Source organism: Zonotrichia albicollis, chromosome Z (genome assembly GCF_047830755.1).
Source record: "Zonotrichia albicollis isolate bZonAlb1 chromosome Z, bZonAlb1.hap1, whole genome shotgun sequence".
Taxonomy (NCBI): Eukaryota; Metazoa; Chordata; class Aves; order Passeriformes; family Passerellidae; genus Zonotrichia; species Zonotrichia albicollis.
In genome coordinates, this window is record NC_133860.1 from 21393122 (window position 1) to 21407594 (window position 14473).

A 14473-nucleotide genomic window follows, 5' to 3' on the forward strand; every position below is an offset into this window, starting at 1 on the left:
TTAGTCTTTCACAAAAATAATCCAAGCATTCATTAAAAATACAAAAGAATTATTAGAAAGACATCTCAACAGAACTAGTACAGATCTTTAAAGACAGTAAAATAGTAAATTAGTAATTTATTTTAAGGGTAATAGGTATGTTTGATTTCAGTGAGCTTTCTTTGTGCCATCATGTATATATTTTGAAATAGTGGCAAAATATAAAATACTGAATCACCCCTGTTTCTAAATCATCCATGTTTGAGAGAAAAAGCATACCTTTACAGTCACGGGTAATTGTTTTTCAAGCCTGCCAGCTGTGGACAATGGATCACTGCCAGCTGTAATTATTGGCTCAAAAGCCTTTGACAAAATTTTTGTTAAGATTATATTCTAGAAACCAACTGCAAGTAGGATTAGAAGTGTATGACTGGTCTGGATAAGAAATTGGCTAAGAGATTGCTGAGAGCTGGCCCCTGGGTTGTGTTCAGCATTGCAGAAACCCTTTTGTGGCATGATAGAAGTGACGTTGCCTAATATGTTTATCTATTGCTGGATAAAAATATGTGATCAGTAAGAAAACAGATATTGCTGAGGATACATAGATATATTGGCAAAATCAAAGAAAGCTATGAAGCAACTCAGGGAGACCCAGTGAAGTTAGATGAGTTGACAATAGAGGTAAAAAAAGGCATACTGAAAAAAGTATTCTGAAATAGTATTAAAATATGTTAAAAAGGGTAATGGAAAGAAAATCTAACATAGTTCGATACATAATGTCAGATGCTATTGTTACTTAGAAGAAATATCCTTACAAAATCAAACTGGAAAAATAGCTCTACTGCTTTTCCCGAGTCTTGGGCATTAAGTTAACTTAAGAAGCAAAAATTCTATAGTTATTTATGAATGTTTCACTAAAAATACCCTTTCTCTATATAGGACCATATACAGAGAATTCTTCATGTGAAATAATGTAATCAGTTTTGATGTTCCTTTCTCAAAGTGAAACTGTGTTAGCAATGTTGTCTGTCAGCAAATAGAAAATATTTGTTGGCATGGGCTAAAATAAAGAAGTATAAAAAGTGGTAACTATGTATACTGTGCACTTGAAACTATAATTTTTTTTAAAAAAGGATCAGAAGAGATGCCAGAAGCCACGGGCTGCAGAGGAGCTCTTGCCAAGCCCTGGCCAGCAGCAGCCTTTGGTGGCTCTTGCCAGCACCTTGGGCTGACTCAGGGCAGTGTGGAGAGAAAGGCAGCAGAGCCTGGGGCATTCCTACCTGGGCTTCCTGGCCTACCACAGCCTCCCGGGTTGTTGGCATCTCCTGCTGTCCCTCCTCCTCCTCCTTTTCCTCTCGGACTGATATTCTCCATCTCTGGCCCAGGCCTTCCCGCTGTCATTTCCTGCTGGGTTCCTCCACTGGGGTAGCCTGCAAGCCTTGACGTGCTCGGTTGGATTAGATGGGCAAAGCCCAGAGGCACGAGACAAGTTCCTTCTTGTTGCAGTCAATGCAAGCGCCTTTCACCTGTGTGAGTCAGGAAGGCTCAGGGGGCTTTGGCCTCAGCCAGGGCCTCCATGGAGCTCTCACTCTCCTTGCTTGGAGGCAAAGCTGGAAGCACCTAAAGCAGAAATTCTGGAGGTGTGTTGCATTATTGTAGACAATTTCTGTACTTTTAATTTCCCTCTTCTTTGTCCTAATTTTTAAATCTTTTTAAAGAATAATTATTGATGAGCTTTAGTTCATCATACATGCTAGCTCATGTTTCTGGTTTTGTGACATTTTTTTTTTCCACTGCACTGCATTGAATTCAATGTCACCATTTGTGAAGCCTTTTTTTGTTTTTTGTGCAGTTGTCAGCGACTTGTTAAAAATAGCTACATTATACTGCCATTAAATATTCATTAAATTGAGTTGTGGCAGGCTATGAGAAACATCCAATTAAGCAGTTCACTTTCTACACAGAAGTCTACAAATGAGCAGTCTTCTTTCTTTTCAATAATGCATCACAGGCTGCCCTTAGTATCTGTAAAATAATTGATAAGGCAAAAGTTATTTGTAAAATACATACTAGAAATAGAAAAGTAGATTAGAGGGGATAATTTTGCCTTGGAACTTTCTTCTGACTGTGGGAAAAGCATTGCAAACTTTGATTTAGTTTTTACATAGCCTGGGGGAACCTGAAATGCTGCACCTAATAATTCAACATTTTTATATTTCTGACATGCATTATGTGTTACTAGGTCTTAAAAACCAGAGAGGAAAACACATCATGAGCTTTATTCACCCTGAAACCATTACAGGGTAGTAAATATACCTGGGTCCTGGGCAAGGCACAGTGGTGTTTTGGATCTGTACAGTTTATCTTTTTTTGTAGTTAACGCACTGATGCACCTATGGATGCGTGTGTGCCCAGGCTGCAGCTGGAGGAAGGACTGCCATCCGTGCAGGCAGAGCTGAGCTAGTTGGAGCAGCAGGCACAGCAGAGGTGAATTGGCTCGGGCTGCAGCCTAAGAACACCTCTCTGAATTCCCAGGGCCAGCCCGTGCTGCTGATGACCCCTCCCTGGCGCACTGACTGAAGATGTTAAAGCCGGCTAGGTTTTCTGTAGACCTTTTCAAACAGCTCCCTCCTCTGCAGTGCAGAGCTGCCCAGACCCTACCCTCGTCCTGCCAGAGGGGTAAACAACCTTCAGGGACCCAGGTCCGTGCCCTGAGCAGCTGGGTTCTGTGCCCTGGCTCCATGGGTAGCAGTGCCACAAGGCAGTGACTTCAGCTGGAGCCAGTCTCCTGTTTCTCCAGCCCTGGGCATGTCCAGATACAATTCTAGGTAGGCCCCTGTATCCCATGAGTATCAGGTTATACATTCCATGCCTCTTGCATAGCAACCAGCAGTTTCCATTTTGCTTTGTATGTATTTTACTTGCTGTCGCTAGTTCATTATTTCTCAGCTGTCTTCCCTTACTGATGTTAATTTAAGTCACCTCTTTATTTAATTTCTAATTCCAGGGAATTACTTCCAAATGTACTTTGTGGTTATTACCAAAGCCCTGTGTACATGCTGGCCCTAAACTCCATGGGATATTGGTTCACAGAGCAGAACTTGTTTGGCCATTTCATTCCCATTTGAAATGCAGGATTTAATAGACTTAAACATGAAGCAAGGCACTACAAGTACTTTTTTTTCCCCCTCTTTTTTTTTTTTTTTTTTTACCTTGAGTTAAAATTACAATTACTTTCTTTGTTCCTACAAAGTGTCAAATATTACACGAAGTGTAATATTACACAAAGTGTAATATTTGAGACACAAAATCTTGTATCAGCCTTGCATGGATGTTGGAAGAGGAGTCCTATGAATGTGGCAGCAAACAATGACCACGTAAGCCTTTCAGACAAAGGAAATAGCCTGGTAAGGGACCTAGCTCTGAAGGAGGGTGTTCTTTTTAATGTGGTTGAGAACCATCTGCCACTGCAAACCCCAGCCATACCAAGAAAAAGGGGTGAAATCCTGGGAGAAGGAAAGGAGAGGGAAATTTATGGGAGCAGTGGTAAAATTCCTACTGGAGAAGCAGGATTTCTCATATAATAGAAGTGAGCATCCATCTAGGCAGCAACAAGCTCATTCTTTACCAATTTTTCAAGTTGCCCTTGGGGCAATGTGCAAGAAAAATACTTTGTGAATATTTAGATTGTTTAGTACCAGTACCAGTTAGTAATAGTATCACTATTAAAGTTACATCTCAATTAAAATCTTATTTAAAACTATGAAAATAATACATTTTATATCATAAACGGAAGGCACAGAAAATAACTCTATTGGAAACGAAAAGTAAAGCTGCATATTTTTTCCATGTTTTCTACATTTTAACATTTCTGCGTTTTTACATTTCTGCTCAGGAAATCACAGACAAAAGCACTCAGAATTCCAATGTATCAGAAAGTCCATGCTTGTCAGATGTATATGAGATGTATATATACTGAAAGAAGAAAACAACTTCTCTGCTATCTACTGCTATGTATAAATAATATACATTATTTATTGATTTTCACTGGTGGTTTTTCATATCCATCAACTATTTCTATAGAAGTAGAAACAGAAGTTTGGAATTTTAATAGTTAAAATGCTGAGATGATAAAAGCTGTGACATAAATGAAACAAAATCAAGTTGGACTGTGATCTTGCATACTGGTATGTATGGAGACAGTGGCATTGTTCCTGATAAAAGGCTTTTATGGATTTTATTCTGTGAGACTTGCTACAATTGTGCCTGGATATCAGAAGAAATCTTCCTGCCAGGCATAATTAGAATTGCCAGCTTTTGAAGTTTGTCTTAGTATTTACAGAGATCAACTAAAGCCCAGACAAATCAATGGAAAAGCTCCTGGGATGTGCCTCTGCTGTGCCAAGCACAACAATATTAAGCAATGCCTGACTTGGTGTTAAGTGAGCTGCCTTGTGCAGGGCCGTGCAAAAGGCAGCGATCAGGGCTAGAAAGAAGCACAGTGACAGAGCAGGTTAAGCCTCAAACAGACTTTGGTTGCAGGGGCTGCTCACTCTCATCTGGTGCAGCACCTCCCTGCAGTTTGACAATGTGTGCCTTGAGCACTATGAAGCCATGAGTAGTTTGGCCTCCAATTGAAACTCAGGCAGTGTCTGATAATTAAGTGTCTTGGGGTTTATGTGCTTCTCACCCCATTATTTACCCAGTTACCTGCAGGAATATAACATCAGTAGCACACAGAGGGTGTTTGAAAAGTCAAGCTACTGCTTTATTTCTAAACTGCCTGGTAATGCATAATTCCTTAGACCTCTTATCTGAGGTACCAGTCCTAATGCTTCCATAATACTTTAAAACTTCACAGGAAATTATGCAGATTTTTAACTAGCTTGTAGTTGTATAAATACAAACTTGTGCAAGAGAGTTTTTAGTAATATTTTGAGGAGCAGATTTGCTGTAATACTACTTTCATGTATTTTATGTTCCCTTTTATTGTACCCATTAAAATCCTTGCAACTGTTTAAAAAGGAGAAAATAATAACCAGCATATTCTGCAACCGAGAATGATTCCTCATGGGCTTCTTAAGACAAAACCAGATAATGCATAGAAACAGAGTGGTCATTCACATTGGAAAGTTATTATGAAAGTGATCCATTTGGCATTTAGTGAGCTTCACAGAGAAGTTTGTGGTGCAAATATAATTTGTCCTACATTCCAAATAGAAAATGCAGGGATTATAAAATACATGGAAGAGTGTATTTGCAAATTATGGGCTTTCATTTTGGGGGTTATCCTTTGTGCTGTGTTTCTTAAACTTGGCAGGAAAAAAGCATTGGCTGAAAGAGCTCAAAAAACTCTTATAATTGGCACCCCAAAATGGGCATCTTAGTGGGCTTTCACTGCTTTTGGGCTTGAGTTTTGCAGTCCATTTTTATCCAAATAAAGCCTGGATTCATTTCAGCACTACGCTTTATAGCATATTCACTATAGCATAAAGAAGCAGCATTTAGTGAATCAAAACCTAGAGATGAAATAAAAGAGTCTCAGCTTTGTGCATTTACTGACAATGTTAATTTTGCAGACTTCAGTCTGAAGTGGCTCGCTTCTTCTCAGCAGTGTAGACAAAATTGTATTTTGTGGCCTTAAGGTTACGAAAAAATAAATAAACTATACTTCTTGTTTGGAAATAAGATGTGGTGCAGCTGTGAAACTGTCCTCCTCCAGAAATCACTTTTAACTCTGCCCTGCCCAATCTCATTCTTAGGCTCCCTGGCAGGAAAAGCTCTTGGCTTGTCTTGTGCAGGCAATGTAGTTGGTAGGAATTTTTCCTGCCCTTTCTTTACCCGGGTTAGACTCCACCACAGAAGGCTGCTTGGTTTTCCTAGCCTTGCAACTGGTCCAGTCTTTTGTATCCAAAACTGCTGCTTTCTCATTAATTACACCAATGTTGAGAGAGTGGTCATATTTTAATTTCATAAAAATTCATAAATTTTATAAAAATCCCATTAATTTCACTGGTGCTTGAAGCCAGCTGTTGGTGCCAGCCCTGAGCATCACTTCTGGAAGGGTGGTTACAGTAAAAACAAAGTTCTGGCTCTTTTGGTTTTTATAGGAATTGCTGATCATATGCAAAATGCTAATGGGCTTAATCATTATGTATTTTCTCTGTTTAATAACCAGAATTTGCCAGCATTTTGCTTCATGTGGTTATAAAACACTACATAAGAGGATGTCTACCGAGAAAAAAGTGCTTTGATATACAAAAAGTGAATGACAGAACTTCAAAGTTGAGCAGGGTAATGCATTTTCAGATTTTCCAGCCATTTTATTGCTGGACTGGTTATCAAAACAGTAGCCTAGTACTACCTTGGCTGGAGTTACAGATTTATTAAGAGGTGGTAAATAATTGTTTTTGTTGGAACGTGTTTAAAATGGGTAATAAAGCTGTAATTATAAGCTGTTCTTACTGAAGTTCTAACTCAGAGTTTTAACTCTCATGCCTCATTAATTCCTGCTCCAGAGTTTTACATCAGCAAACTCATTTAATGTCCCTAAAATATGCAATTTTATTCCAAATGAAGCTACTTTTTCTGCATGTAAGAAAGTTGTTCCATCAGATAAATGAATAAAAAATTGTTTAAACTTTTCTTCAGCCTTTTACCCTTTTCCTTCCAAACAGAGAACATTAGGTCTTAGGATTTCATATTCTAGGGAACATATGAATTTTCCAGTAGCCCAGAATGAAGCCATTATGCTGTCTTAGTGCAAATGTGACACTCAAGAAGGTACAATTTTCTTAAATTATATTTCTGTTAATTACTCTAAGCCTTTCTAACTAAGCTGTGAAAGGTAACTTGATTGCTCTCAAGTACAAAATTTGGAATAAAGCCAAGATGAAAATGTCTTCTACTTCCTACTTGAAGAAGAAAATTTTAGAAAAATAAACTGTCAGTGTCAAAGTAGATTAATTTTCTGTCTGGCCCTTCTCTTATTCCATTTTATCTATCAAATTGCAAAATAATTTTCATTCAAGCACCTGTCATCTTACATTTCTTATGAATAATTTCTTTATTATCCATTCAGAAATAACAATAATTATCATTAGAATGGAATTTAATGGTACCAAACTGAAAAGTTTTAAATAATTTCTTATTCATGCTTTTCTTTAATTATTCTTATTAACAAAACCTCTAAATATTGAGATATTATTTAAAATACAAATGTTAGCTAGTTTACAGTTTGGTTTTACAAGTGATAATTTTTTATGTAGTGATTATGTGTCTTTGTCTATGCCCTCAAAAACTTCTCTCTTCAGTTACCTACTGTAAATCAAACTTAAGGTTTCAGAGTGGGAAGCTGCAGAGGCTTTGTGCAGATCAGAAGCTAACGGGAGAAGAGGATCCAGTCCTCTGCTGTGTGCACCGAGGGAGGAACAGCCATAATTCAGAGCCCCATCCATTTTAAGAGGCAGGAATCAGATGCCTCAGTCAAGATGTGCATATGAGGCAATGTCTCAGCACTTTGACAGCTCCAGACCAAAATTGGCGTGTGCTGGCAGTCTGTGAGTCAAGGAGGAGGGACTTGGGAAGACACAGGGAAATATTGTGAGGAAGAAGAAAAGGCAAGGGCAATAGGAGGGCGCTGAGTGTAGTAAAAGTATTGAGGAGGTGCTTGGAAGGTCCAGATAGAAATTCACCAACAGGGAAGCTTCCTGTTGTGCTCTTTGTGGAGGAACTCTCAAGCACTCTGAAATCACTCTTGGTTAAATTGTATGCACTCACCTGAACAGCAAAGCATATTTACTTTCACATGGAGCTTTAGGTAGAATAAGATTTATGTAAGAAAATCTTTATTAAGTAATTTAAAACAGGTTTCATATACACTTAAGGGTTATTTTGGCAGTTGTAGTGCAGACTAAAAAATGTGATTTACTGTTGTAGAGGGAAAAAGAGAATGATGGATAATGTGTGTGCAATGTCCATGATGTACAGTCCACCAGGCTGATGTGTAGGACAAAGCAAAGTCACTCAGATTTTATTTTGCGGGAAAAATAGTGCTATGTGTTATTTTAGTCTCAGGGACAGGGTAGATCCCCAGTAAAAAGGAACTTCAAAGGGACCTGAGTTTGGGACCATGGTTTGCATATTTTGCCTTGTTCAGAAAGTCCTGATGTTGACAGGTGCAAATTTTAATGACAAGAATGCAAAAAGACCTGGACTGCCAGTTTAACTAAGTGTATATTATTGTTAAAATATCTGTTAGAATGTATACTGAGTCAGAATAAAACCTTAGAGATCCTATTTACTTAGCATGCCAGTAGAGTGGTGACATAAATCTATGGACATTTTAATGGTATTGAAAGATAGACTTTTGTGTCGGAGAATAGACTGACATACCTACTTTTTGAAACATTATTGAGGAGGGAGGGACATTTGTGTTGGTAATACATGGATCCTGTTACCCGGCAAGTCAATTATCAGCACTTTTAAAATCAAATCAGTCCTCTAAACAAACTAAAGAGTGTTCTTATCACCTGCCTACTAATTATATGAATTATATATTTAAGAAATAATAGTAATGCACTGTTGTGCCAGTGAATCATTGATCCTTAGTTTAGCCACTTGTGGACTGTGTGGGAGCTACATGAATATCAGGCTACACAACTACAAAAGAACATGCAATTGTTAAATACTCCGCTCTTCAAGAATCCTCTGAAGCAGAGAATGCTGATTGGGAGGTACAAGAGCTTGCTTTCATCTTGCAATAAATAAATTAATATCCCCACTGGCTGTGGGGAGAAAAAACTTTTGAAATATTTTGAAATCAAGGATGATTTTTTTCCCATGTTGATATGTTGGAAAGGAAAAGACCATAGAATTTTACAGAACATCTCCAAAGAGTTCATGCAATGTTCACAAACACCGTACAAAAAAAAAAAAAAAAGGCCCTGGGATTCTTACTCTGAGGGTGGAATTGACCCGACTATGAGTAGATTTCCATATTTAGTATAGAAATCTTTCCTAAAAATGAGCTTCTGTAGAGTTTGAATTCCTCTATCCTGTCAATGTAGTGAGTTGAATCTGGAAAACTGTGCTCCTTCTGTGGTTTATCTTTATGGAGCTGTTTCAAGGTACCTGTGTACATTTCACACTTGTGTGAAATACGTGTCCTGGACACCTGGCACTGAGCAGCAGTTAATCTCTTTTACAGATCTACTCCTACTGGGCTAAATCCACTTACTGACATAAATATAGCCATATGGAGAGGATTTAGGTGGGGGAGGGATCAAGCAATGCTAAAGGAATTGGCAAAAGCGGCCTTAAATGTGCCATCTAGGACTATATGAGAAATAAGAGCTGAGCTAACTACTTACATTCTCTCAGATTTTCACAAGAGAAAAGTTAGGACTGTACATTGGGGATCGGCAAATTTGCAAAATCTTTTGTTACCAACATACCTAAGCACATTAAAAAATGTCCCATAATTCATAAGGAGTCTCTCCCTTCCATTCTGATGTTAAGAAGAAGTACAATATCACTCAAGTGACTCACTAAAAGATCAGAGCTAATCTCTATACATTTCTGCTATAATACTGAATATTGTTGGACCTGAGAATGAAATCTCATTTTTCACCAGGAAACAGCAATATTTCTTTGCATTACTAGTTTTTTTTTCTTGCTTTCTTTCTTTTTCATTCCCTTGTAACAGCTGATGACACACTAGACTATAGTGCAGGTTATGTTTCGATGCAGGCAGCATTGTGCCACTCCTAGCAACTCTCAGCTAGCTCCTCTGTGCTAGAAAATGAGCATCAGCCAAGTGCAGGTGGAGGTACTTTGGTAACTAATGAACACTCATCTGCTTCAATATGTTGGACCTTCTCCCCGTCTTTCCTATGATGGTACAGAGAGAGGTCCAGCCTTCTCACATCTGTCACAAATTCTTGCAGTGGTCCGCATCAGAGTCGAAGGTCCTGTGTGGGGGAACATGGTGTGCGGGATCTCAAATTTCCAGAGCTCTGTTCTTAGATTAGGAACTCTCCTGATCCTTGTTTTCTGGTCAGTCCAGTGGTCTAGAGGTTCCCAAGCAAACACTTCTCCCTCTCACTCTGCTTGTCACCAGTGGGGCTCTTGCCACAAGAGAGGAGTATAGCTACAGTGCAACATTTCTGCTCTGCATTTCCCAGGCCAAGTAAGTAGATCAGCATGGGAAAATCTTCCATGGAACTGATGCAGCTTAAAAGATCTGCTTATGATCTCTAGGAGCCTGTTCCTGCCTAGACCATCTACTGTGTTCACCTTATTGCATCCCGAGAACAGTGTTTACACTAACAGGCACTCACACGTGGATTAAAGCTAATTTCTCCAAACACTCCCTTCCCAAGAGCTTGCTGTTTTTAGCAATTATTTTAAGAGCAGTGCTTCTCTACTGTGTGTTCAAGGCAATGTGGCCCTGCTGCAGGCAGTCAAGGACAAGCAAGGCTTTTTAGAGCTGATCTGCACAAACTCAGCCTTAGTAGTGAAATTTCTTTTATTAACATACCCATAACACTGCCTCAGTTGGAAACTATAAGCATCAACTATAAACTCTGGATGAAATTTTGCTGCCACTGCAGCTCTTGCTGATGCTACTATTAGTACCTCTGCTTGACAGCAGTAGCAAGATACAGCTGTGAAGAAATGAAGGTAAGGTCTGAAAGGAAAAGAAAGCCTTTCCTAACGCTATCCCTGCAAAAGTGCTGTCCCAGACTTCACTGAACTGTCTGGTGTGGTGCCATCTGCTCCATCTCCAGGAGAGGGACCGTTCAGAAGAAAGCAGAGCAAATGACCAATGAGATGAAGCAGACAGTCATGAATTCATGACTGCTTTTTTGGTTTTCTATGATAACACTATGTACATCCACTATCACTTTTTTCACTCAATTTAATTTCTTTTGCTAAAAGGTTTCTCATCTTCCAAATCCGAACTCCCTTTATTAGGGCTGCAGCTTGTGGCTACACCCAGTAAGCCACTTTAAGTCCTGCCTTTGTTGCCTGTGGTGCTGGAAAACTTCTCTCTTTTGTACCCGTGGATTAACCTGCTCTGCTCCAAGAACTCCATGTAACTCCAAGGCAATTGTTTGTTCACCTGGATATCTCTAGTTCAGTTTTCCCTCATCCTTCTACATGACGGCTGCAGCCTTTTGGCGTGCAGATACAGCCAGTGGAATCTAAAGGTTAATCAAGCAAAAAGGTGCCCTGAAGTGTTATGTCCATGTTCTCTTTCTCTCCTTGAGAGTGGTGTATGAAAATAATGTGCTGTTAGGTGAAAATGGGGACATGCCATGGGTGTTGTCCCAAGCCAGACTTTCCTATCTATTGCTCTGCCTCTACTCACAAGACATAGGACAACTTTTAGTTGTCCTGGAAATTATCATGCCTCATGTGAACCCAGCTGGGTCACCTGCTAAATGGAAACTTCCCCTTGCCCTGAGTATTGTCTGCCCCAAATTCTGTATAGGTTTTTGTGATTCTCTCTTTTTTTTACCTGGAGTTCCCATGAAGTCCATTATATTTTTCTCTTTACTTTTGCTTCTTGCACTGTTGCTGATCTGGACACCAGGTGCAGGCATATGAATAATTAAGAGATTTTTATCACACGGAGTGGTGCCTTGTTCAAGAGCTGCCCAACTGGTCCTGCCATTACAGAAATTAGTATAAAAAGATGCAAAGACCAAAAGCTTATTGCAGCTGTCAGCATGCGAGAGCTGAATGACCAGTTTTGGCTAAGGTTTAAATGCATAGAAAAACATGGACTTCCATGGGGAATCTGTAAACAGTCAGATCAGGAGAGTCAGGAACAGCTCATGGAGCAGAAGGAAACAGTCCAAACCAATATCTTTTTGTGGACACCTGAATATAGTTGCCTGCATGGGAGTAGACAGCAAAAGTGCTTCTTGATGGGAGAGAGGAGCCCAGGTGAGCATTCTGCAAACAGCAAACCACTTGAATCAGTGCTAGTAATCTACTTTTAGAGAGCTAAATTACACCCTGACTTCCTGTCTCATTTGTGATCTCTAGGTGTTACTGTGCTATAAATAATAATAGCACTTATTTTGACAAGAGAAGGAAATTGAGAAATTAACTAGGAGAAAGACTGGGTTTTTTTTCACCTTGCAACATATGGATGATCAAGAGAGGGAAGAGAATGTGCTGAACTTGGAACGTTTTTGTGAGGCTGTGGTTCCATTCTTCCTTGCAGGATTTGTGACATTTCTTTACCTATGCAGAAGTTAGCAGTTAAAGCAGATAAAGTAAAAATTAAAGCACAATGACAGGCAAATTTGGAAAAATTTGCATAGTAACTGCCTAGCTAAATTTTGCCTGTGAGATCTATAAATCTATCACTTTCATGAACACAAGATTCTCACAAATCATTATCCAAAAACTGAGACACCCATCACTAATTTTCACAGAAAAAAAGAATAGTTATAAGAACAATTTAACTATCTTTCCAATAATGAAAATCATTCCTACCTTCTCAGCTATCATTTTGTATGGCTGTGTTCACAGGCATTATAGAAACAAAAATCACTATGTCCACTAGTGATTGATATTGCACAAACTTTTAAAAGATGAACAGAAAGGTTTCATTATACCCTCTCAATAAACTCTTTGGTGTTTATTTAGACAATTTTGCATAAAACTCTGAAACACCTCAGCACAAAACATCAATAGTAGTTTGACATATTTTATCGAGGAGAGAACCTCACTTCCCAAACAGCCTGTTTTACCTGCTTAGAATTTAACAACTGTAATATGATATAATAAATCTGCCAAAGATTCACAAGGCAACCAGTATAGAATTTCATGAATTAATTTTTAGGGTTTTTTCTACTGTAGAAACCTTAGCAGCACTTTTAATGTGTTTTAATCAATGCTCTGATGAATACAGAACACATCTCCACCTTACTTTTTATTGCAGAGTCTATTTTATTTAAAACCACCTATGATGCAGGACAGAAATTGCACTTACATTCAAAAAACTCCAGGTAGCAAAGATTGTGAAATTTCTAAAATTGACAGTAATTATCCATTTTATGTCATAGCCATCAATACTGAAATATTAAACTGATTTTTTGAAAACTATAGAGATTCATGACTTCAGATTTGTTGTATACAGAGGTATAACTTCAAATTTACACCTTTACAAAATTAGTAGAATCGAGTCATTTTGATCATCTGCTTCCATTTCAGTGCTTGAATTTTTTTGTCCTATTTGCTCACATTTTGAGTTTATTATCTATAGTGGTGAATACTTGTATTCCTGGAATTCTAAATGAAAGCTGAAAAAAATGTCATTGATGATGTAATTGGCAGAGCAATATTAAATGTGTGCCTATCTTCATATAGATTTTATCTTGCTTTAATTGATGGTGCTTCCTGATAAACTATTCGAACTTTTTTTTTCTTCATACCTGCACTATCTGTCAAGAAGAGTATCAGGCCACCTTTTTGAAAATGCACCTGTAAGAAGAAAGAATAATTCCAGGGACTGTTGAACATCCAACACATGGGATTAATCCAAATTACAGATTATTTCTCTAAAATTTTGAGGAAATATTCCAAACATATTTGAGACTTTATTTATGCTCATATTTGGTTTTTTTGCACAAGTCCGGGAAATATTCTTTTTTCTATTTTTCCTCTAAAGTTTTTCTTCAGGATTCTTTTGTAATGTAACTGCTACAGAGAGAAACAACATAGTAAGAATTGTGTTGATGGCTTATATGAGCACTTAAAGCCAAAACTAGGTGGTTTTTTTCACCAGGGTGAAAGAAAAGTAGGATTAGGTGTTACTAAACCTTCTATTTTGCTATATCTCTTCACCTTTCATTAAAAGCATTTTGGCTGAAATAAATTTTGATATTTTATGGTAGTTTTAAGCAAGAGAAATTCTGCTATCTCATATTTGTCTTGAGGAATATAAAGGTGTGCTGTCTCCACTCATCTCTGGAAGAACAATTTTCAGACCTGTCAGCTTTGAAGTTCAGACAATACTGAGTAATCTATTTTGAGCAGTAAACCGTGGAGAATAAAGTACCTCTCTGTGTATGCCTATAGATACAGAATGAAGTATTTGTAGCATGTGTCCATGAAGACTGAATTAATTTTACTCAAACCTTTAGAAGAATATTCACCTTTCAGCATGGCTTATACACAGAGAATATAATCTTATAAGACGTCACATGGAAAATAAACAGCTGCAAGTAGATTTCTTTGCAGTCAAAATAGTAGCCAGGGATTTATGCCATCTGGACTTAATTTAATGGGAAGATAGCTCAAAATTTCCAGAATACATTGACGCTGAATTAAATTGAAAGCTTACTGTGGCAGGAGAAGTGCATGTACAAGTTCTTATGGATCATGAGGCTAATAAACATTACGGAAAGAAAGACGATTTTCAGGAATAGTGAATAATCATTTTGTGTTCAGTTTTTTGTGCTATACAAGTTGT